General features: G+C 46.6%; 1 protein-coding gene across 3 annotated transcripts in view; it reads right to left on the bottom strand.

Annotated features, from left to right (window-relative positions):
* Window positions 1-10,241, bottom strand: part of TNR (tenascin R) — an 835,808-nt gene extending 825,567 nt beyond the window's left edge. For all 3 annotated transcript variants that reach the window (XM_077453200.1, XM_077453202.1, XM_077453201.1), the window contains exon 1: window positions 9,973-10,241. The gene's annotated coding sequence lies outside the window, so the exon portion shown is untranslated. The remainder of the gene's footprint in view (window positions 1-9,972) is intronic.
* Window positions 10,242-24,060: the final 13,819 nt, after the last annotated feature.

The following is a 24,060-nucleotide window of genomic DNA, read 5'->3' as shown; positions in this document are numbered from 1 at the left end:
GAAACGTACAACCCTTCCACTGATACCATAGGGGACAGACTCGTAAGCACGATCAATCAAAAGAATAACAGCCAGCTAGAGTTAGCACAATTCCATTTTTCTTCAACCTATTATAGGTGTAGTGATGGACGAACTTCCGACGGGACGTTTCGCGAACGCGAAATGCGAACGGACCCAAACGTTCGCGAAACCGAACGTTCGCCGCGGGCCCCATTGACTTCAATGGGAGGCGAACTTTGCAAACCTTCATGTCGAATTTGCGGCCACGTGGTAATTATTAGGGGGTAAAACGTAGTCCCACCATCTGGACAATGACATAATACATGTATGAGGTGAATTTGGGATCGATAACTACAAGCATTTTTATTTTATTTGGGAAATTGTTCTAACAATTCAGGACTATGGAGCTAATGAAGGCAATGGAGGAGAGGGAAGGTCAGGGACCAGGGTAGGCAAAGAAGAGGGTGCAGGAGATGATCACCAGCAGCGTGACATACCGGAATGACACATGCACCGTGATAGAGGCATCTGACAGCAGCACCGTAATACAGAGCACTGACAGCAGCACCGTGACATACAGCGCTGACAGCAGCACCGTGACATACAGCGCTGACAGCAGCACCGTGACATACAGCGCTGACAGCAGCACCGTGACATACAGCGCTGACAGCAGCACCGTGACATACAGCGCTGACAGCAGCACCGTGACATACAGCGCTGACAGCAGCACCGTGACATACAGCGCTGACAGCAGCACCGTGACATACAGCGCTGACAGCAGCACCGTGACATACAGCGCTGACAGCAGCACCGTGACATACAGCGCTGACAGCAGCACCGTGACATACAGCACTGACAGCAGCACCGTAAGCAGCCCCAGGAGGAAGTCAGCACAGCACAGGGATGGTGTGATCCCCTCATAATAAGAACCCCCAGGAGGAAGTCAGCACAGCACAGGGATAGTGTGATCCCTTCATAATAAGAACCCCCAGGAGGAAGTCAGCACAGCACAGGGATATCATAAGCAGCCCCAGTAGAAATATGACACCGCTCAACCTCTTCAAAGAGGAGGGTAGGGGCATATAGTACGGTGTGCTTTTTTGGGTCAAGGAAGTGAGCCAAATGAATTAAGAAGGTCTGTGTGCTTGATTAAAAAAATAGTTTATAGACATATACATGGTCTACTGGTCACATGTGTTGAATTCCTCCGAGATCCATGCCTCATTCATTTTTAGAAATGTGAGGTAGTTAACACTGTGGTGAGCTAGGCGAGTACGCTTATCGGTCACAATCCCCCCTGCTGCGCTGAACGTCCTTTCGGACAGGACACTGGATGAGGGGCAAGCCAACAGTTCGATTGCAAATTGGGCAAGCTCTGGCCAGAGGTCAAGCCTGCCCACCCAGTAGTCTAGGGGTTCATCACTCCTCAGAGCGTCCACATCGGCCGTTAACCCAATGTAGTCGGACACCTGACGGTCTAGGCGTTCCCTGATGCTGGATCCGGATGACACCTGTCGATGGGTCGGCTGAAAGAATGACCTCATATCCGAAGTCACCAACACATCTTCAAACCGGCCTCTTCTTGCAGGCGCTGTTGGATTGGTACCCGCAAATCCTTCTCTGGGAGTGGGAATTGCTCCTCTGCCAGCGCACGCAAAAGCAGAATGCAGCATTTCTCGAAGCAAGGCCTGGAAGTGCTGCATTCTGACAGCCCTCTGCGACGGCGGTAACATTTCCGCCATTTTGTGTTTGTACCGGGGGTCTAAGTACGTTGCCACCCAGTACTGGTCCTTGACCCTCATGCTTTTTATACGGGGGTCCCTATTAAAACACTGGAGCATGAAGGCCCCCATTTGCACTAAAGTGGAAGCGGTGTGGTGGCCTGGCTCCTGCTCATCATCCAGGATAATGTCGTCCTCTTCATTCTCCTCTCCCCATCCTCGCACAACAGGGATCCCAGAAAGGTTTAAAGCATGCTCTTCTTGCTCCTGCTCATCCGCCCCGGCACCATCCTCCTCTGACTCCTCATCAGACTCCTGTTGTTGACTTGTCTCAGATAGAGTAGCCCCCCCTGGGAATTCATCCAGCATTGCGACTTCCTCATCTTCCCGCTCCTGCTCCTCCACAGCCTGATCAATGACACGACGCAATGCACGCTCCAGAAAGAAGGCATAAGGTACCATGTCACTGATGGCGCCATGGCTGCGACTGACCAGTTTGGTGATCTCCTCAAATGGCCGCAGAAGTCTGCATGTGTCGCGCATGAGCAGCCACTGGCGCGGTGAAAAAAAACCCAGCTCCCCAGAACCGTTTCTTTCGCAGAGTTCATACAGGTAGACGTTAACTGCACGTTTCTGCTGGAGCAGCCTATCAAGCATATAGAAGGTTGAGTTCCATCGCGTCGGGCAATCGCAAATAAGACGTCTGACCGGCAGATGGTGTCGCCGCTGAATGTCAGCAAGGCGAGCCATGGCCGTGTAAGATCTTCTGAAATGGGCCGAGATTTTCCTTGCCTGCCGCAAGATGTCCTGGACCCCAGGGTATTTGACAAGGAATCGCTGCACGACCAAGTTTAAGACGTGTGCCATGCACGGCACGTGCGTGATTTTGCCCTGTTTCAATGCGCTAAGCAGATTGGCACCGTTGTCACACACCACTTTACCAACTGTCAAATTGAGCGGTGTTAGCCACTCATCTGCCTGTGAACGCAAAGCTGAAAGGAGTGCCGGGCCAGTGTGGCTCTTTGCTTCCAGGCACAACAGACGCAGCACGGCATGGCAACGTCTCACCTGGCATGTGGAATAGGTTCTGGGGAGCTTGGGCGGTGCAGTGGAAGAGACGCTAGCAGCGGAAAAGGAGGAGGCAGCTGAGGAGGAGAGGGAGGAGGATGGAGTAGGAGGAGGAGAAGAAGAGTCAGGCCTGCATGCAATCCGTGGCGGTAAAACCAAATCTACACGGGTGCCACGGGTTACATGCTTGACGGCCGTCAGAAGGTTCACCCAGTGGGCAGTAAAACTGATATACCTTCCCTGCCCGTGTTTGCTAGACCACGTGTCTGTGGTCAGATGTATCTTGGCACCGACACTGTGTGCCAGAGATACATTCACTTGCCGCTGAACATGGCCATATAGCTCTGGGATGCCCTTCTCTGAGAAATACTTCCTTCCTGGGACCTTCCATTGTGGTGTTCCAATGGCCACAAATTTGCGAAAGGCCTCCGAGTCCACCAGTTTATATGGCAGTAGTTGGCGGGCTATGAGTTCTGACAAGCCAGCCGCCAACCGTTGGGCAAGAGGGTTATCCGGCGTCATCATTTTTTTACGCTCAAACATTAGGCCCACGGAAGCCTGCCTTTTTGCAGAAAAATGTGAGCTTGGCGTGATGGAAGGTGGAGTGGAGGACAATTGTGAGGAGAGAGGAGAAGGAGAAGTAGAAGACGAGGCTGGACGGTGAGAGCCTGCAGTGTGGCTTTGTGTGTTCCGTTGCTCCCACTGGGCTCGGTGATGGCTGCTCATGTGCCTTCTTAAGGCGGTCGTCCCTAGGTGAGTATTGGGCTTACCGCGACTAACGCGTTGACTGCAAAGATTGCAGATGGCAACGCTATTGTCAGCAGCGGACACGTTAAAAAAAGCCCACACTGCGGAGCCATGTGCCGGTGTCCTGGGAGCGCCAGATGTGACCGTACATGGTCGATGACTCGCTCCTGATACATTTGCAGTCTGCTTTGTCCCTGCTGTGCAATGTAAGTCATTGCTGCTTCTCCTCCCTATCTGCTGGTCCATATCTCCCTCTGAACTCCCCTCCTCTTCCTCTCTTGTGGGCACCCACGTGACATCACTAGACACGTCATCATCAACGTCACCTTCCCCACCGCTATAAGTAGAGATCTCGGAGTAGGCAGCAACACCGGGGACCAACCTCCTCCTTGGGCTGATCTGGGTACTGGCGTCAGACTGCTGAGTAGCGCTTGTTGCTACCTCCTCTTCCTGATCCAATACCAAGAGTGGCTGCGCATCAGAAATGTCCTCTTGATATGGATCGGAAAATAATTCCAGTGACTCAAGCGGAAGGTATGTGGTGGTGGTGGTGGTGGTCGTGTTGTTGGTGGTAGTGTCTTTGGGGGTGCACATAGCAGAGAGTGAAGAAGAGGGTGCAGATCGAGAGGATGAGGAGGGTGCAGAAGAGTAAGGCTGAGCGAGCCACTCAACCAAGTCTGGTGCATCCTTTAAAGTAATTGAACGCACCTTCTGCAACTTCCCACTTTGGCTCAAGCCTGTTGCTCCTGCCCTACCCCTACCACCCCTGCGGAAGGGCCTGCCTCTTCCTCTGCCTGTCATTTTTTAAATGACCCTGTGACAAAACTCTTAGTCCCTATACCGATGAAGGACTGCTGCAGTATAGGGCAGCGGTCAGCAGTGGTGCACGTCAACCCTATCTATTGTGGACCGATAGCGGTCCTTACAGAACAGCAGACTGTACCGCACTCAAGCCTATGTACCGTAGCACCCTATACCAAGTTACCAGTCCTTATAAGAACTTTTGTGGACCAAGCAGGTTGTGTATTAGTGTTTAGCAGACTGTACGTCAGTCCCTATACCGCTGAAGGACTGCTGCAGTATAGGGCAGCGGTCAGCAGTGGTGCACGTCAACCCTATCTATTGTGGACCGATAGCGGTCCTTACAGAACAGCAGACTGTACCGCACTCAAGCCTATGTACCGTAGCACCCTATACCAAGTTACCAGTCCTTATAAGAACTTTTGTGGACCAAGCAGGTTGTGTATTAGTGTTTAGCAGACTGTACGTCAGTCCCTATACCGCTGAAGGACTGCTGCAGTATAGGGCAGCGGTCAGCAGTGGTGCACGTCAACCCTATCTATTGTGGACCGATAGCGGTCCTTACAGAACAGCAGACTGTACCGCACTCAAGCCTATGTACCGTAGCACCCTATACCAAGTTACCAGTCCTTATAAGAACTTTTGTGGAACAAGCAGGTTGTGTGTTAGTGATTAGCAGACTGTACGTCAGTCCCTATACCGCTGAAGGACTGCTGCAGTATAGGGCAGCGGTCAGCAGTGGTGCACGTCAACCCTATCTATTGTGGACCGATAGCGGTCCTTACAGAACAGCAGACTGTACCGCACTCAAGCCTATGTACCGTAGCACCCTATACCAAGTTACCAGTCCTTATAAGAACTTTTGTGGAACAAGCAGGTTGTGTGTTAGTGATTAGCAGACTGTACGTCAGTCCCTATACCGCTGAAGGACTGCTGCAGTATAGGTGAGCGGTCAGCAGTGGTGCACGTCAACCCTATCTATTGTGGACCGATAGCGGTCCTTACAGAACAGCAGACTGTACCGCACTCAAGCCTATGTACCGTAGCACCCTATACCAAGTTACCAGTCCTTATAAGAACTTTTGTGGACCAAGCAGGTTGTGTATTAGTGTTTAGCAGACTGTACGTCAGTCCCTATACCGCTGAAGGACTGCTGCAGTATAGGGCAGCGGTCAGCAGTGGTGCACGTCAACCCTATCTATTGTGGACCGATAGCGGTCCTTACAGAACAGCAGACTGTACCGCACTCAAGCCTATGTACCGTAGCACCCTATACCAAGTTACCAGTCCTTATAAGAACTTTTGTGGAACAAGCAGGTTGTGTGTTAGTGATTAGCAGACTGTACGTCAGTCCCTATACCGCTGAAGGACTGCTGCAGTATAGGGCAGCGGTCAGCAGTGGTGCACGTCAACCCTATCTATTGTGGACCGATAGCGGTCCTTACAGAACAGCAGACTGTACCGCACTCAAGCCTATGTACCGTAGCACCCTATACCAAGTTACCAGTCCTTATAAGAACTTTTGTGGAACAAGTGAGTTGTGAATGTTTAGCAGACTGCAGCAGAAGGGCAGCAGTCAAGTATAATATCCTTTCTATATTTGGAAGAAAGAATATTATACATGTACAAGCCTATTACTGTACCACTGATACCAGTCCTGAAAAGAACCTTTGTGGAACTAATAATAACAGCAAGTCTTTAAAATTACCCTCACTGCCTGACAACACTGCTTCCTTCCTGTCCCTATACAAATTGGCAAAAAAAGAGAACGATTAGTGGTTACTGGAACAGCTCTTTTGTGGACCTTGATAGTAACAGCTAATGATGATGATGATGATGATGATGATGAAAGACTAATCTGGCTGTCCCTGTAGCATACACCGTCCTTTCCCTTTCTCTAAACTAACAAAAGACACTCAGGCTGCTGCAAGAATCAGCAGCACAGCAAACCTATCAACACCTAACACCTATACCAGTCCTGAAAAGAACTTTTGTGTACCAAATAGCTAGTGGTTTATCTCTCCCTACTCCACACAGGAACCTGTCCCTATCGTAACAGAAGAAAGAATGTAAAATGGCCACCGGATCGGGTGTATTTATAGGTTAGGGGGAATGTACAAGTGTCCATGTGCTGTCATGTCTCAATTGGCTGTCCTGTATCACATGATAAACGTGTCACCAAAGGTTAAAGTTCTTGTATACATTAAACACGTAAGTCCGCCGCGGCGAACGACGGAAAAAGGCGTTCGAACGTGCGGACCGCGAATGTCGGAAATTCGCCGCGAAACGACCGCCGGGCGAACCGTTCGGCCATCACTATATAGGTGTAACAGCCAGGTAGACAGAATAAAGTGGTATTAAACCCAAAAGCAAAACTGTATTTTAATGCAGTTTACCAATCCTTAAATGTGTTGGCTGCATTCTTTTTCTTTTTTTTTTAAGGTTTTTGTTCCTTTATTTTTATCTTGTGATGTGGGCAGTAAAATACTTCCTTGACTCTGGATTGGGGAGTTAAGGAGACACCTTTGGACAGCAGCATGTGAAATTTGGGGTGAGGGTAGTGGTGTAGGCACTAGCGCACAGCCTTTGTCAACCTTTTCAACACAAAGGAACCCTTGCAATAACTTTCTGGTCTTAGAGAACCCCTGCTAAAAATGACTATATCTACAACTCATGACACATTAGTGTGATGGTCAGTAGTAAGAATGTTCCTTACACTTGTCATTGGAAAGAATTACCCCCTTACAGATGGATAACAAGATCAGTGGTGTCAGTGGGACCTTATCTGAGAGGCAGAAATTGTTCTTTGCTTGAGGAACCCTTAGCAACCTCTGGAGGAACATTAGTTGAGAAACCCTGCACTAGCAGTTTTAGGCGGTGGTAAAACTTGTGTAGGTTGGGAATGCTACCAAAGACGCAAGCGTTTCCTACACATTGGGAAGAATGTTCCTTACACTTGGGGTCATCGGAAAGAATTACCCCCTTTACAATTAGCTCAGAAGATGAATGGTGTCACTGGGACCTTATCTGAGAGGCAACATTGTTTATTGCTCAAGGAACCCCTAGCAACCTCTGGAAGAACCTTAGTTGAGAAACCCTCAGATTTAGGCTAGGTTCAAACTTGTGGCGGTTAGGAACGCTAACAAAGCTGCACGCATTCCTGACCCAGAAGCAAAACATGCTGCTGTTTAATAGATACGGGACACAAAGGATGCCATTATTTCTTAATGGCACCTGCATGCATCAGCAGCGTGGATCATTTTTGCCTGCCACGCTGCATGGTGCTACGGTACTATGCAACACAGTGCAGCACATTTAAAAAGAAAAAAAAAGACTTATTTCCCTGCATTTCTTCATATAGGGTACCCATTGAAATTAATGGGCTTCTTGCCCACAGGTTGCACAAGGGTGAACCTGGCCGTAGATGGACTTGACTAGCAAATTAAAGTCAGCAGTTACAGAAACAATGTTTTTACATGTTTGATAAATGAATAAAAGCTGACCATTGTGAGCATCCCTGTCAGTGGTAAATGGTTTGTCTCAATCCTTTAACTGCCACTTTTGGTCTGTTAAAGGAAGTTGAAAAATAATTTACTTACTGGTTTAGGCTAGGTTAAAACCCGTGGGGGTTGGGAATGCTACCAAAGTCGCATGCGTTCCCGACCCACAAGCAAAATGAGCTGCTGTTTGGTAGACACACAGGGTGTCATTATTTCTTAACGGCACCCCCATACATCAGCAAATGTGGATAATTTATGCATGTCAAGTCATATGGTGATGTAATTCAGTGCAGAGCAATTTGAAAAAAAAAAGGGATTTCTTTCCCTGCGTTTCTACGTATAGGGCAGCCTATTGAACTAAATGTGCTTTTTACCCGCAGGTTGCATAAATGTGAACCTAGCCTTGGATGGACTTGACAAACAAATTAAAGCCATACTCCAGCCTAACACTCTATAAGCAGTTACAGAAACAGTTTTTTCCTTTTCCATAAAAGTTTCACATAAATGAATTCACTTTGGATGGAGATGCAACAGACACCTTTAGACAGTGTTAGATGCACTAGCAGATGCCCTTTCGGATGAACTTTATTAACATATTAAGCATAAGGCTAAGTTCACACTGGCATTAAAAGCAGGTGTTTGAGAGGAGCTAAAAAATGCCCCTCAAATGCCAATGTAAATGATACAATGGACAGCACACGGTGCTGTTTACACTATGAAAACATGAAGTGTTATGCCCTGTATACACGGTCGGATATTCCGACAACATAATCCCTCAGATTTTTTCAGACAGATTTTGGCACAAACTTGTCTTGCATACACACTGTCGCACAAAGTTGTCGGAAAATCCGATCGTTCAGAACGCGGTGACGTAGAACTTGTACCACGGGACTATAAACGGGCCAGTAGTCAATAGCTTTTGTCTCGTAATTTATTCTGAGCATGCATGGCAATTTGTCCGTCGGAATGGTCTACACACGATTTTAATTTAAACGATCGGATTTTGTTGTCAGAAAATTTTAGATCCTGCTCTCAAACTTTGTGTGTCGGAAATTCAGACGGAAAAACTCAGATGGAGCCCACACACGATCGGATTTTCCGACAACAAGATCCGACCGTGTGTACAGGGTATAAGTGTTTTGTCGCTTCAAAATTGAAGCCCCATGTCGAGTCAGGAGGCATTTGAAGCCTATCAATGCCTTCCTTTCAAGAGCATTTGGGGAGCATTTTTAACTCATCAATAACGCTTGTAAAACGCCAGTCTAACGCCCATACTAAAGCTCATTAATGTGAGTCTAATGCCCATACTAAAGATAGCGAGTCTAACGCCCATACTAACACTCATTAACGTGAGTCTAATGCCCATACTAACGCTCATTAACGTGAGTCTAATGCCCATACTAACGCTCATTAAAGTGAGTCTAACGCCCATACTAACGCTATAAGAGCATTTGTTAAGCATTAAAAATGTAGTTAAGTGTGAACAAGCCCTAACTGATTTAGCTAAGTGTGGACAAGCCCTGCCTAATTCTTATTATGCAGTTACAGCAACTTGTTTTTGCTTTTTTTTTTTTTTCCTTTTCCAATAACAGTTTCACATAAATGAATAATAGCTGACCATGATAAGCATTAAGCACCCCTGCCAGTGGATATTGGTTTGTCTCAACCCTCTCTAACTGCCACTTTTAGTCTGTTAAAGGAAGTTGCAAAATAATTGACTTACAGACTGGATCACCAAGTACAAATAAAGGGGAGGAAAAAAAAAAGGAAACGAATGCAGCCATCTCATCTAAGAACTGGTATATTGCAACTTATTACATTTTTGATTTTGCATTTAATATTGCTTTCAATGCTCTCTGAAGCAGCCACCTTTCAGCAATGCCAGTACAGCACAGTCCCCCTTCTATAAGTTTAAAATGCATTTTTAAAGTGCAAGGCATCTCTTTATAAGACGGCTAGGCTTAGGAGGAATAGGCGGCTATCCCTGGACCGCACGTTGCCTTGTATGTACAGTACATGCGGTAATTGGGGACTGTGCCGGTAATAGGAGCGAGCACTGTCCAGGGTGCTGATCGCGCTGTGCGCTGTCCAAGGTGCTGAAAGACATGCAGATGGAGAAGAAGTAGAGAACTCACCGGGCTGGAAGGTCTTCTCCGGGATGGGAAGAGCGCTGATTGTGATAGAAGAATATTCAGCTTGTTCAGCACAATCCTGCAGAATAAGGAGGCTCCAGTCCCTGTCCTCTGCTGGGGACAGTCCAGCTCCTCTGGCAGCCCTTGGCTGTGCCTGTATTGCCGGCTTGGTGGGCTCAGACTGCCTCTAGAACACTGTGCACCCGGAGCTGTGCCTGCTACTGGGGTCTATTAGAGTGCACAGAGCTAGCGCTGGCATATTCCTTCTCCTTCTCCAGCCCTCAGCTGTGCTCAGTCTAGCATGGCCCCCTAGTGGACAAAAAGATACAATGGGGGGGGGGGGGGGGGTGTAGTTGTCAGGAGGATTAGAACACTGACCCCCAGAAAACAAATCTACACTGCATAGCAGGGGGCTGCAGGACCTTGGGCTGAGGAAATCCTCCACCTATAGCTCTAAGGATTAAAAGCACGTTTAAAGTCTGATTTTCTTGCTAGTTATTAGACTCAGAAAAATATTTAGATGAATTTTATGATGTCTAGCACACCACTTGTAATTCTCTTGTCACTTGTTGCCTTGTTATTACCCCTTGTATAGCCATACTATTTATTTATCATTGCTACATGTAATGTAACTATTTAATACCCAGCTCCAAGAAAGCTGAACATTCTTCCTTGCAGTGCTGTAAAGCATGGGTGCGCAACCTGTTTTCCTCCAGCTGTTGCGGAACTACAAGTCCCATGAGGCATTGCAAGCGGCTGACCATTACAAGCATGACTCCCCAAGGAAGAGGCATGATGGGACTTGTAGTTCCGCAGCAGCTGCAGGAAAACAGTTTAAACACCCATAGGTTAAATGAATATTAAAGTTGTGTTTTTTATTTATTATTAAACAGTGGTGGTCCGTATTTCAGGACGCATGGGGCACTACCCCCCTAATCTATGCGTCTAGCACCCTGATATACATGCGGGGTGCCAGACTCATGGATTCCAATGTTTGTTTGTTTTTTTAGAAGCACGTGATTAGAGCTGGAGGCTCTAATAGGCTTTAAAAAAGGGAAAAAGGGTGGACTCGGAGGCAGAGCACTGCGCCCGAGCCCACTCAGTTGTGTGACAATAGAAAATTAATGGTCTTCCTGTCTCCTCCCCGCCAATCAGGAAGCGGGTCCTGAGACCCATCACCCGAATAGCAGAGAGGAAAAGTGATCCTATTGGCCATCGAGGAGAAGGAGGGAGGAGACGCATGGGAAGTCGCTGTGAAGCATCAGGAGGAGGAGAAGACGGCTGGAAGAAGTGCTGCCCACAACCTAGATGGGGTAGGTGCAGGGCTGGGGACTGACAGCCGACCGGGGGGGGGGGGGGGGTTGAGGGGAGTGCATGTCACCCAACCGCCCCAGGGGGGTGGATTGTTTGTCACCCCCAAAAATTATACCACCAGCCAGCACTGTATTTAAAATAACAAACGTAGTATACTTACCTGCTCTGTGAGGTGTTTTTGCACAGAGCAGCCTGGATCCTTCTCTTTTTGGGTCCCACGCTGGTACTTCTGGCCCCTCCCCCTTGCTGAATGCCCGCAGCTCTGTGTGTCTATTCACACATGGACCTGTCCCCTCCGTCTCCTGATTGTCTCACTGGCTGTGATTGACAGTCAGAAGTGGCAGTCCCTCTCATGGACATCACTGGATTGAGAGGGGGCTCAGGTAAGTATTAGTGGGGTTCTGCTGCACAAAAGTTTTTTTTTTTACCTTCATGCATTCCTATGAAATAAAAAAAAAACTTGTGCCTTTACAACCACTTGCCGACCATATACCGTACATATACGGCAGCAAAACGGCTTTCCTGTGCAGTACGTGATCCGCGCGCCAGCCTAGGGAGCGCGCTCGCACGCCCCTGCTCTCCCGGCTGTGATGCGATTGGCTGCAGCACAAACTATTTAGCAGGTACCGGCCCTGATTGATCGCTGGCACCCGACAATCAGCTCTGGACATTACTGAAGAGAGCCCTGTGTAGGTAAACAAACACAGGCCTCTCTCCTGACAGCAGGAATGTGCTGTTTTTTTTTTGTTCTTCCTCCAAAGCAGATAGAAAAAAACATCACATTGCTTAGTAAAAACACCGCACACAGAACACAGAAAAACATGTTGGCCTTGCATTTAACCCCTTGATCGCCCCTGATGTTGACCCCTACCCTGCCAGTGTCATTAGTACAGTGACAGTGCATATTTTTAGCACTGATCACTGTATTGGTGTCACCGGTTCACAAAAAAAGTGTCAGTTAGGTGTCTGATTTGTTCCCCACAATATCACAGTCCTGCTATAAGTCGCTGATTGCTGCCATTACTAGTAAAAAAAAAAAAAATCCATACATATACCCCGTAGTTTTTGGAAGCTATAACTTTTGCACAAAAATATGTAGAATACATTTTTGTCTAAATAAATTTGAAGAAATTCGATTTTTATTTTTTATTTGATGTGTTTTATAGCAAAAAATAAAATATACTGTTAATTTTTGCAAAATTGTCAGGTTTTTTTGTTTATAGCACAAAACATTAAAATCGCAGGGGTGATCAAATACCACCAAAAGAAAGCTCTATTTGTGGGAAAAAAAAGGACATAAATTTGATTTGTGGACAATGTCGCATGACCGCGCATTTCACAGTTAAATTAATGCAGTGCCATATCGGAAAAAATATTCTGGTCATGAAGGGGGTAAAACCTTCCAGAGCTGAAGTGGTTAAAGTGTTACTAAACCCACAGCAGTAAAATCAGTCTGTATATGCAGTAATGCATGCTGGTTATACTGTGGAACCTAAGGGGTTAATCCTGCGCATTGTGTAAAAAGGCTGTTTGATCCTGTTTTCTCTGATCCTCCCCTTCTTCCACAGTCCCCAATCCTTCTCCCAAAAACAGATCCTTGGGGACGCTCTGCACATGTTTAGTTTGCTGTGTATTGCTAGAGGGTATTTTTTTCTTTTTTCTTGGGAAGGTGCATGTGATCAGCACCGGGCCAATCAGCACTGTCCAGACATATCCAGACGGTGGGCCAGCGGCCCTGCAGCCTAATAGGACAGTCAGAGTAGAATGAAAACACTTCCTGCAAGCTTTAACCAGACACTGATGGAAGTCACAAGACTTCAATATACTGCTGATGAGAAAAGGTATTTAGTGGTTTATATTTACTAAAATAATTGTATTTCCATGTTCTGTGTACTGTGGGAGACCAGATATAGTGAATGCAGGGTCCTGGGTTCAGTAATACTTTAACTGCTTATTTATTCTTGGGGAAGTAAGGCTCGTTTAGGCTCAGTGATGCGGGAATTGCACAGGATTTGCTGTGTTTCCAGCATTTCATCGGATCACATAGCAATCTCACTGTGTTAATGCGATTTGCTGTGGGTGTCAGTAAAAAGTTAACAAACCCCAAAATTGCAAGTGTAAACAAGCCCTAAAAACAGTTTTACTAACCCAGTCCTTAGCTCCCCGATGCTTCAGCAGTGGACTGTCCCTCAGCATCCTTGTACCCAGTGTTTTTATTGGTCTTGATGACATCAGGCCCTTAGGTTGCCAAAGCATGGGGGAGAAGACACTGTGGGGACCAGTCTAGCAGGGTGGAGGATTGGAGGATCGAGTCAGTAAATTTTCTTTTCTGTGCACCCTAAACAAGCAATTAGCCCTTGCAGTGTGGGTGAAGTCCTACTGCAAAGGAGAGTTTTCAAGTTTCCTGGAGTTGAGCTTTAAAGCTGACCCCCCCCCCCCCCCGCCATGGATTTTATTGCATAGTTACATTGGTCTAGCTTGGACCAATGTAAGTATGCATGTGCCATGTCTGTGGCACCACTGTGGAGGTGAAGAACCACTGTAGGAGTCACCGCTACTACAGCAATCACTGATGCCTTCCAGGTCCTCTGCCAAGTAGCTGCTGTTCTGCATAGTAACCACAGTGGGCCACTTTCTCGCCATGGACACCATTCACAGAACGCCTTGTGGTATTCTCAATTAATGCAAGATGTTTTCTGGATGGACAAGGTGGAGATCATTACATCACTGCCTTGCGTTTTCACTTTTTTCAATCAGAGAATGTCTTTCATTCCTTGAGAAAAATTCAGCAGGGCAGTCTTTAATATTGATTGGAACCTGGGCAAACATGTTCTTGCCCCCCCCATGCAATTTCGCTCTCCATCTGCTCTGAGACATACAATAAATAGCAGCTAGACTCAAAAACCGTTTAACTAACAGATCAGGCAGTGATTGCGATTGGTTGCCAGAGGTTTCAGTGTATCATTACCGCTCACTGACTGGCTGCTAGAGGTTACAGCACATGACTTATGCTTGTTGATTGGCTGCCGGAGATTACTGTACATCAATACTGCTCACTAATTGGTTGCTAGAGATTACTGTTCATCCTTACCACTCACTAATTGGTTGCTAGAGGTCATTGCACATCATTACTGCTCACTAAATGGTTGATAGAGGTCACTGTATATCCTTACCGCTCAATGATTGGTTGCAAGAGGTTAGTGCACATCATTACTACTCACTGATTGGTTGCTAAATGTTACAGCACATCATCTGCTCACTGCCTGCAAACCATGGACTGGGAGTTGAGGGGACTTATCAGTAGACAGAAAACATCTAAGGATCATAGAACTGCTGGGATCAGTGGCAATGCTGGGGGGGGGGGGGGGGTGTGATCAGTGGCAATGTTGGGGGATTGATGGGATCAGTGGCAGTGGTGGAGGGATGGGATTAGTTAGGAGACAATACACTGGGTCAATATCTGAATGTAAAGCAAAGCTGGGAATCTTTGGCAAGTATATAGTAGAGGATTCTACACTGACCACCAATGTGAGGGGGAATTGGCACTGACCACCAATGTGAGGGGGAATTTGCACTGACCACCAAAGTGAGGGGGAATTTGCACTGACCACCATGTAATGGGCGATTTTCCACTGATACCAATGTAATAGGAGCATTTACACCAACTACTAGTGTAAGGAATTTACACTGCCAACCATAGTCAAGGAGTTTTGTACTGACCTCCAGTGTAAGGTGACACTTCTACACCGACCACCAATGTTAGTGGGGATTTACACTGCACACCAGCGTAAGGGCAATTTTGACAGCGGGTAGTCCGCGGCTCCGCGGGTGGTCCGCGGGCGAGAGCGGGCAGCTCCGTGGGTGATAGCGGGTGGCCCGCAGCTCCGCGGGTGGTTCGCGGCTCTGCGGGCGAGAGCGGGCGGCTCCGCGGGTGAGAGTGGGCGTGAGCGGGATGGCCAATCAGGGAGCTGACGGGTGGGGGACCATAGAGATTACATCATCTCTCACTGCCCGGCGCCCGTCCTGCATCCCTGCAGTGCAGTTTCCCCCTCACTGTGCAGGCAGCCAGGAAGCAGAGAGATGACATTATCTCTCTGCTGCCTGACTATCTGCTGCCTGACTCTGTGACACAGCAGGAAAGTGACAGAGCAAGTGACAATCCATAATGTGTGGCAGGCGACATGGCAAGTGACAATCTGTAATGTGTGGCAGGTAACGTGGCAAGTGAAAATCCGTGACGTGGCAAGTGACAATCCGTAACGTGTGGCAGGTGACGTGGCAAGTGAAAATCCGTGACGTGGCAAGTGACAATCCGTAATGTGTGGCAGGGGACGTGGCAAGTGACAATCCATAATGTGTGGCAGGTGACGTGGCAAGTGACAACCTGGGACATGGCAAGTGACAATCCGTAATGTGTGGCAGGTGATGTGGTAAGTGACAACCTGGATGTGGCAAGTGACAATCTGTAATATGTGGAAGGTGACATGGCAAGTGAAAATCCATGACATGGCAAGTGACAATCCGTAACGTGTGGCAGGTGACGTGGCAAGTGACAATCCGTAATGTGTGGCAGGTGACGTAGCAAGTGACAATCCGTAATTTGTGGTAGGTGACGTGGCAAGTGACAACCCGGGATGTGGCAAGTGACAATCCATAATGTGTGGCAAGTGACAATCTAGGACGTGGCAAGTGACAATCCATAATGTGTGGCAAGTGACAATCTAGGACGTGGCAAGTGAAAATCCATAATGTGTGGCCAGTGGCAATCTAGGACGTGGCAAGTGACAATCTGTAATGTGTGGCAAGTGGCAATCTAGGACGTGGCAAGGGACAATCCGTAATGTGTGGCGAGTGACAATCCGGGACGTGGCAAGTGGATAATCTGCAACATGTGGCAGGTGACATTCTGCAACGTGTGGCAATCTGCACCTGGTGGCAGGCGACGTGGCAAGTGGACAATCCGCAACGTGTGGCAGGTGATGTGACAAGTGACAATCCTTAATGTGTGGGAAGTGACAATCCAGGACGTGGCAAGTGACAATCCATAATGCGTGGCAAGTGACGTGGCAAGTGACAATCTGGGATGTGGCAAGAGGACAATCCGCAACATGTGGCAGGTGACATTCTGCAACGTGTGACAAGTTAAGATCTGCTTCTGGTGGCAGGCGATGATGGCAAGTTACACGCTCAGGGATCCCACTGATTTTGCATTATGGTGAGTTGAACTATTTTGTTTTATATAACAGAACAGAAATTGGTTAGAAGGCCTGGAGGTCTGCAATGTGTTCCCTTCAGGGGCTGCATACAGTATACTGCATACTTTGTTGTTAAAAATTAATATAAACCGTTGCCTGGGTACTGTGCCACATGGATGTGGTAGTCTGTTGTTCAATGGCATTAGTTAATTATTTTTTTGTGGGGGGGGGGGCCCATACAACATTTTGCTATGGGGCCCTGTGATTTCTAGTTACGCCCCTGAAGGGGGGATTTCCACTCACCCCCAATTTAAAGGGGTTTCTGCATCGACAACCAATGTAATCACATTCAACCACAAATGCAAGTTTGGATTTTTTTTTACTGATTATCAATATAAAGAGGAGTTTCTACACTGACCACTAGTGTAATAGGAGCGGTCACAGTGACCACCAGTGTTAGGAGAAATTTACAATGAACACCAATGTAAAGGAGACCTTCTCACTGGCCACCAGTGTGAATGAAAGGATTGTACATCAAGCCCCAATGTAATGAGAAGATTTACACTGACCACCAATGTAACTGAGACATTTAGCCTGCGTTCACATTTGTATGTCTTGGGAAAGCATGCAAAATAACTTTCTTGACACCACATAAATGTGCTGCCCTTTAACAGATACACAGCAGTGCCATTAATTGTTAATGACACCCTCACAAATCTGCTGATATGTGGGTATTAACATTCACCAAAACTCAGGGTGCTGTGGCACCATGTTATTTAAAAAAAAGATTCCACCTCCAATTTGCTTACCTTTACAGAACAGGCTGATGTTATGCTTAATGACCACAGTTGTATGCAGGACTTTCAAGCATGCCCCTTTATCTCCCCAGTGGGCAGCAAAAGTGATGGTGGATATGACCTCGGGGGGGGGGGGGGGGGGTCATATCAATGCAGCCAATCCATGGCTATTTACATATTAATGTTGCCTCTATTTACATATCAATACAGGTTATTTACAGGTAAACACATGGTCTGTACATGGCAACACACTGCGATATCGGAACACAGCACAGGACTAAAACTTCAAGGGACGAGGGAATCTAAACTGGGATAGTTGGCAAGTATGAGGCAGCTGCTTTGGGCCTCACTAAAATGATGGAGCCCAGGGCAGCTGCCCCTTTTGCTCTGTCCTAAAGATGGCCCTGATCAAAGCTGGACCAAAGCAACAAAAAAAAAAAACAATATAAACAGAGGTCAGTTTTAGAAAAAGTACCAGCAAACAATGCAATGTATATAAACCCATAGCAATCTGTGATTATAACTGATTATAGGGAAAATCTGGTTTGTGTGAGATATAGAATTTGCACAAGATTTCTGCACCACTTTAACCTGTTCAGCTCCAGAAGGTTTACCCCCCTTCATGGCCAGGCCATTATTTGCGATACAACACTGCATTACTTTAACTGACAATTGCACGGTCGTGTGACACTGTACCCAAATAAAATGTATGTCCTTTTTTCCCCACAAATAGAGCTTTCTTTTGGTGGTATTTGATCACCTCTGCGGTTTTTATTTTATGCCCTATAAATGAAAAAAAACTGACAATTTTGAAAAAATATGTATATATTTTTTATTTTATGTTATAAAACATATCCAATAAAAATATGTAAAAATTCAAATTTCTTCATCAATTTAGGCCCATACGTATTCTGCTACATATTTTTGGTAAAAATCCCAATAAGCATATATTGATTGGTGTGCACAAAAGTTATAGCATCTACAAACTATGGGACAAATCTGACACTAAGTGACACTTTTTGGGGACCAGTGACACCAATACAGTGATCAGTGCTAAACAAATGCACTGTCACTGTATTAATGATACTGACAGGAAAGAGGTTAACGTCAGGGGCAATCAAAGGGTTAAATGAGTTCCCTGCGAGTGCTTGCTAACTGTGGGGGGATGCTTTGACTGAGGGAAGACAGAGATCCGTGTTCCTGCTTAGCTTAGCAGAAACACAAGATCTCCATCTTCCCCTTTTACAGAACAGTGATCTGCCTTGTTTACATAGGCAGACCCCTGTTCTGTCTCACTCAGGAACGATTGCAGGGTGCCAGCGAACATCGGGTCCGCCGGACCAGCTGATTGGCTCCCGCTGTGTCCAGTTACAGCGGCAGTGGGTCGCCGGCGGCGCGTGTGCACGTCCCAGACCCAGAACTAGAAATCACCTACAGGTATGTGATTTTGCCCAGGTGGGGATTCCATTAAAGTTCATGAGCGTGTAAAGGCAAGTGTCCCAATACTTTTGAAAATATAGTGTATCTTTTTAGTCAGCCTAGGCTTTACATTTAACCATTCCTAACCCTCAAACTACAAAAAAAAAAAAAATGGTTTGGGCCTGATATACACTTTATAGCAGTGGAGTAGAAGTACCCTCAGCAGGCCATGTTTAGGGAACCTTCCTTAGATAAAATAGCTCTTATTAATACCATGTCATTGATATTGATTTAAAGCAGCTGTACAAAGTAAAGGAAAACCTGAAAACATGACCCATTGGGGGTACTTGAGGACTGAGGTTGAGAACCACTGCTTTAAAGAATACAAGGGGAATTGGAAGTCCCCATTCAGATATCAAATTGTGGGAACTAACATTCGTGTTTGTGATTTTGAAAAAGCAATTTACATGCACAATCTCACTACATTTGGGGTGTGTGACAAATGTGCGACACGGGTTTTGCCGTGTTTTGGAATCGCGGGGAGTGTTGCAGCAATTAAGCTTGTGATTCTAGATGGGGCCTTAATAAGTATGTGCTGATTGTGCTGCTGATCTTGTAAGTCAATGCATATATCCAGTTGGTAAATTTAGGTTATTTATAGGAATTATGAACTTTCTCTAGTCTAAGCCGTAGCATGGCAGTAAAGTATTAGTTGCAATATGTTCTCTTACCCAGAGCAGTCAGAAGTCAGTTCTTAGTGCAATCATTGATGTGAGATGATTCTTAGTTTAGTTGGTACGTTCGGCACTTTTCTTCTTAGCTAAATGTAGCAATTTATTGCATTACAGCAAACATGATTTTCTTTTTTTTTTAATGCACTTTCCATTTTACATATTAGGTTGTTCTGTTTTACCTTGGCAAAGTATTAAATAATGGTGAGAATACAGAACAGCTGTCAGCGGGGAACTTTGTGTAAGATCCCCATTGTGTCACATATGCTGCCTGGCTAAGAAAGCTATTTATGGATTCAGACATTCACACCTGACACATTAGTGAACGATGAGTCCTGATTTGCGTCTTCTGGATCTTGTCACTTACAACCTCATGATATACCACCCCTGAGAATCCCACCTTATAATAGAACATTTGTCCTGTAAATTCTAATAGGTCTTTCTTAAGAATAAGGTGAGGTACCCTGTCTGAGTCAATGATCAATGGATCAGAGTACGATATCACCAAATTCACAAATATTCCAGAGTACCAGAGTATTGTCAGATACATATATAAAATATATATATATACACAGTATCTCACAAAAGTGAGTACACCCCCACATTTTTGTAAATATTTTATAATATTTTTTAACGTGACAACACTGAAGAGATGACACTTTGCTACAATGTAAAGTAGTGAGTGTACAGCTTGTATAACAATGTAAATTTGCTGTCCACTCAAAATAACTCACACAGCCATTAATGTCTAAACCGCTGACAACAAAAGTACACCCTTAAGTGGAAATGTCCAAGTTGGGCCCAAAGTATATTGAATGACTCATGCAGCTTGGCGTGTAAATTTCCATCATCCCTATATATAATTGGAATTTTTAAGGCAATTTGGAAATACAAAACATATATATTCAAAGAAAATGTTTTATTACAAAAGTCATCAACATGATAAGAGATTCCCAATTAGGGCAACACAGCATAAAAAACACATGTACATATATCATAATATTGCATAGTTATCATCTAAAAATGGTAGCACCCACTAAATAGGGTTAAACCATCCATACAAATTCCAAATGATGGTAAGTAGTGGGAATACCAACGCATTTCGAAATGTGTATAAATTCTATTCTTTTTCAGGTACTAATGCCACTTCTGAAAGTATAGAGTACAAATGCAATTTAGAATCCAAAAATGAATATCATATGAACCTTTGAACAATTATAGAATGTCAAAAATGTACATACCCACTATATTATTGGAGAGAGCATTCCCTCAACCTCGATGGTTATCATAAAGATCCCAAAAAATAGCCTTTCACCACATAAGTAGTGATGGACGAACTTCTGACTGGACGTTCGTCGCGAACGCGGCCAAAAGTTCACGAACCGCAAAGTGCGTGGCGGACCCCATTGACTTCAATGGCAGGCGAACCTTAAAAACCTACAAGTCATATTTTCAGCCACAAAATACTTACTAGCTATGCACACATAGTCCCACAACATGGACACTGACATAACAAAAGTATTAAGTGAATCTGGGATCGACAACGACAAACATTCTTTTTTTATCTGTGAACTTTTGACAATTCAGGAGCGCTTGAAGGCCATGGAGGAGAGGCAAGGTTAGGGCAGGCTATGAAGGGTGTGCAGGAGATGATCAGTGCCACAGTCAGGGCAGCGCAGTCCTGTGCCAGTGTCCCAGTGTGCCAACCTGTGCTTGAGCCTCTCCATCTGCCCGGCCCTTACCCCCACCTATGCAGGGCTCCACTGCGGTGGTCCGGAGGTGCCAGTGCAGTGCTGATCCTCAGCCATGGGGCTGGCACTGCCTGCTGATTGGCTTATCCGCTGCTCTCTTCCTCACTGTCTGAAACCAGCACCGCGATAGAGACTGAGCACTGACACCAGCACCGTGATAGAGACTGAGCACTGACACCAGCACCGTGATAGAGAGCACTGACACCAGCACCGTGATAGAGTGCACTGATACCAGCACCGTGATAGAGTGCACTGACACCAGCAACGTGATAGAGAGCACTGACACCAGCACCGAGATAGAGAGCACTGACACCAGCACTGAGATAGAGAGCACTGACACCACACCAGCACCGTGATAGAGAGCACTGACACCAGCACCGAGATAGAGAGCATGTCATACAGTGATCTTCCTGTGTTTGCTTACCTCCCCTTCTGTGTTCAGACTAAGAGGCCAGCCACTTCCACCTGGTGGTTTTTATAACCTCTCCTCTAAGCATGGCCCCACCCCAGGCCCTATCAGGGAACCCTATATTAACCTGTGCACTGCAAGCCATGGATGCTGATCAACCATTGTGTATTAATTGTGTGTTTGGCTTTCTGGTTCCTGTTTGACTCTGTTACCGACCTTGGCGTGTTCGCAACGATTCCTGTCTGCTTGTGACCTTGACCTTTTGCATATCCCTGACCATCCCTGTCTGCCTGTGACCCTGAACCTTTGGCGTGTACTCTGTTGTTCCTGTCTGCTAGTTGCCCTGACCTCTACCGTATCCCCTTACTATCCTTGTCGTTCCAGCCTGCTGCTTCCTTCTCCTGTAGTCTACTGTGAGCGTGAGCTGTGGGACCCTAGGGCCCGTGACCTGGAGCCAGACTGCAGCGAAGTCCATCCTCACCACTGGAGGCTCTGGCAAACACCCGCTGGCTCTAAGGCCGCATACACACGCGGGGACTGTTCGCCCAACTTTGTCCGCCAAACAGTTTCAGCGGACAGTCCGCTCAAAATTAGCATGGACGGACTTGCCCACACACGACGAACGAACAGTCCGCTGAAACCGTGCGCGATGACGTGAACGGCACGTACGACGGGACGAAAAATACGACGTCCTATACACTGCAATGCAAACTTCGGCGTGTAAATCCTTTCTGAGCATGCGCGGAACTTAGTTTGATGAACAAGCCTACACACGAGGGGACTGTTCGCTGAAACAGAGTTTCAGCGGACAGTTTTTCGGAATTTCCGAAAAACTTTGTTCAGCAGACTGTCCGCTGAAACTGTCCGCTGAAAGCCCACACACGAGCGGACTGTCCGCCGAAACACTGTTCAGTGGACAAAGTTGAGCGAACAGTCCCCGCGTGTGTACGCGGCCTTAGACTCCGCGCCCTGGGGAATCTATGCTACAGCTTCCATTGGGATCTGTGTTAGTGATCCTGTAGACCTGTGTCCTGAATCTCCCTGGGTACAATCCGCAGCAGTCAGTCCTAAGGTCCACTACCTAGCAGTGCACTTTCGACTCCTACAGGGTGCACCTGTCACCTGGTCTCAGGTGCCCTGACAGAGCACTGACACCAGCACCATGATAGAGATCACTGACATCAGCACCGAGATAGAGAGCACTGACACCAGCACCGAGATAAAGAGCACTGACACCAGCACAGAGATAGAGAGCACTGACACCAGCACAGAGATAGAGAGCACTGACACCAGCACTGTGATAGGGAGCACTGACACCAGCACCGAGATAGAGAGCACTGACACCCAACCAGCACCGTGATAGAGCGCACTGACACCAGCACCGTGATAGAGAGCACTAATACCAGCACCGAGATAGAGAGCACTGACACCAGCACCGAGATAGAGAGCACTGACACCAGCACAGAGTTAGAGAGCACTGACACCAGCACTGTGATAGGGATCACTGACACCAGCACCGAGATAGGGAGCACTGACACCCAACCAGCACCGTGATAGAGAGCATTGACACCAGCACCGTGATAGAGACCACTGTTGTTGGTAGTGTCTTTGGGGGTGCACACAGCAGAGAGTGAAGAGGGTGCAGATTGAGAGGATGAGGAGGGTGCAGATGAGTAAGGCTGAGTAAGCCACTCAACCAAGTCTGGTGCGTCCTTTGACGTAATCGCACGCACCTTTTGCAATTTGCCACTTTGGCTCAAGTCTGTTGCTCCTGCCCTACCCTTACCACCCCTGCGGAAGGGCCTGCCTCTTCCTCTGCCTGTCATTTTTTAAATGACCATGTGACAAAAGTCTCTAGAGAAGTGCAGTATGTATGTGGAAGAAGGTATATAACACCTCGCTTCAATCTGTCATTTTGGGGGCCACTGGTCTATCACACCAGTTATAATACTTTTTTTTTAATTGCGTTTGTCACTCTTTGTAGTATCGCTGCAGAACCGCTCAGCAGTCACAATACTGCACAGTGGAAATGCACTATACTATGCTTTCTATATGTGCAAGTATTTTATACGTGTATTACACCCCTATATACTGCACATCAAATAGTACACTTACAGTGTACCAGTCCTTAAAAGGACCTTTGTGGACCTAGTAGCTAGTGATTTGCAGACTGTCCCTCCGTCCCTACGCTGATAAAAGACAGCTGCAGAATCAGTCAGCACTCAGCTCAGCTTTCTATATTTGAAAGAAAGTATATTATAGGTGCACAACCCTATATACTGTACACCTATACCAGTCCTTTGTGGATTTAATAGTAATAGCTAGTAATTAAACTGACTGTCCCTGCTCCACACAGTGTCCTGTCCCTACACTGACAAAGGACAGCTGCAGAATCGATCAGCAGTGCACTCAGCAATCAGCAGCACAGCAGTCAGCAGCAGTGCACCAGAACCCTATATACTGTACACCTATACC

This window comes from Lithobates pipiens, unplaced genomic scaffold, assembly GCF_037356315.1.
Source record: "Lithobates pipiens isolate NorthernLeopardFrog02 unplaced genomic scaffold, aLitPip1_a1.2 Scaffold_23, whole genome shotgun sequence".
Lineage (NCBI taxonomy): Eukaryota > Metazoa > Chordata > Amphibia > Anura > Ranidae > Lithobates > Lithobates pipiens.
This window is presented reverse-complemented; position numbering and strand designations above follow the sequence as displayed.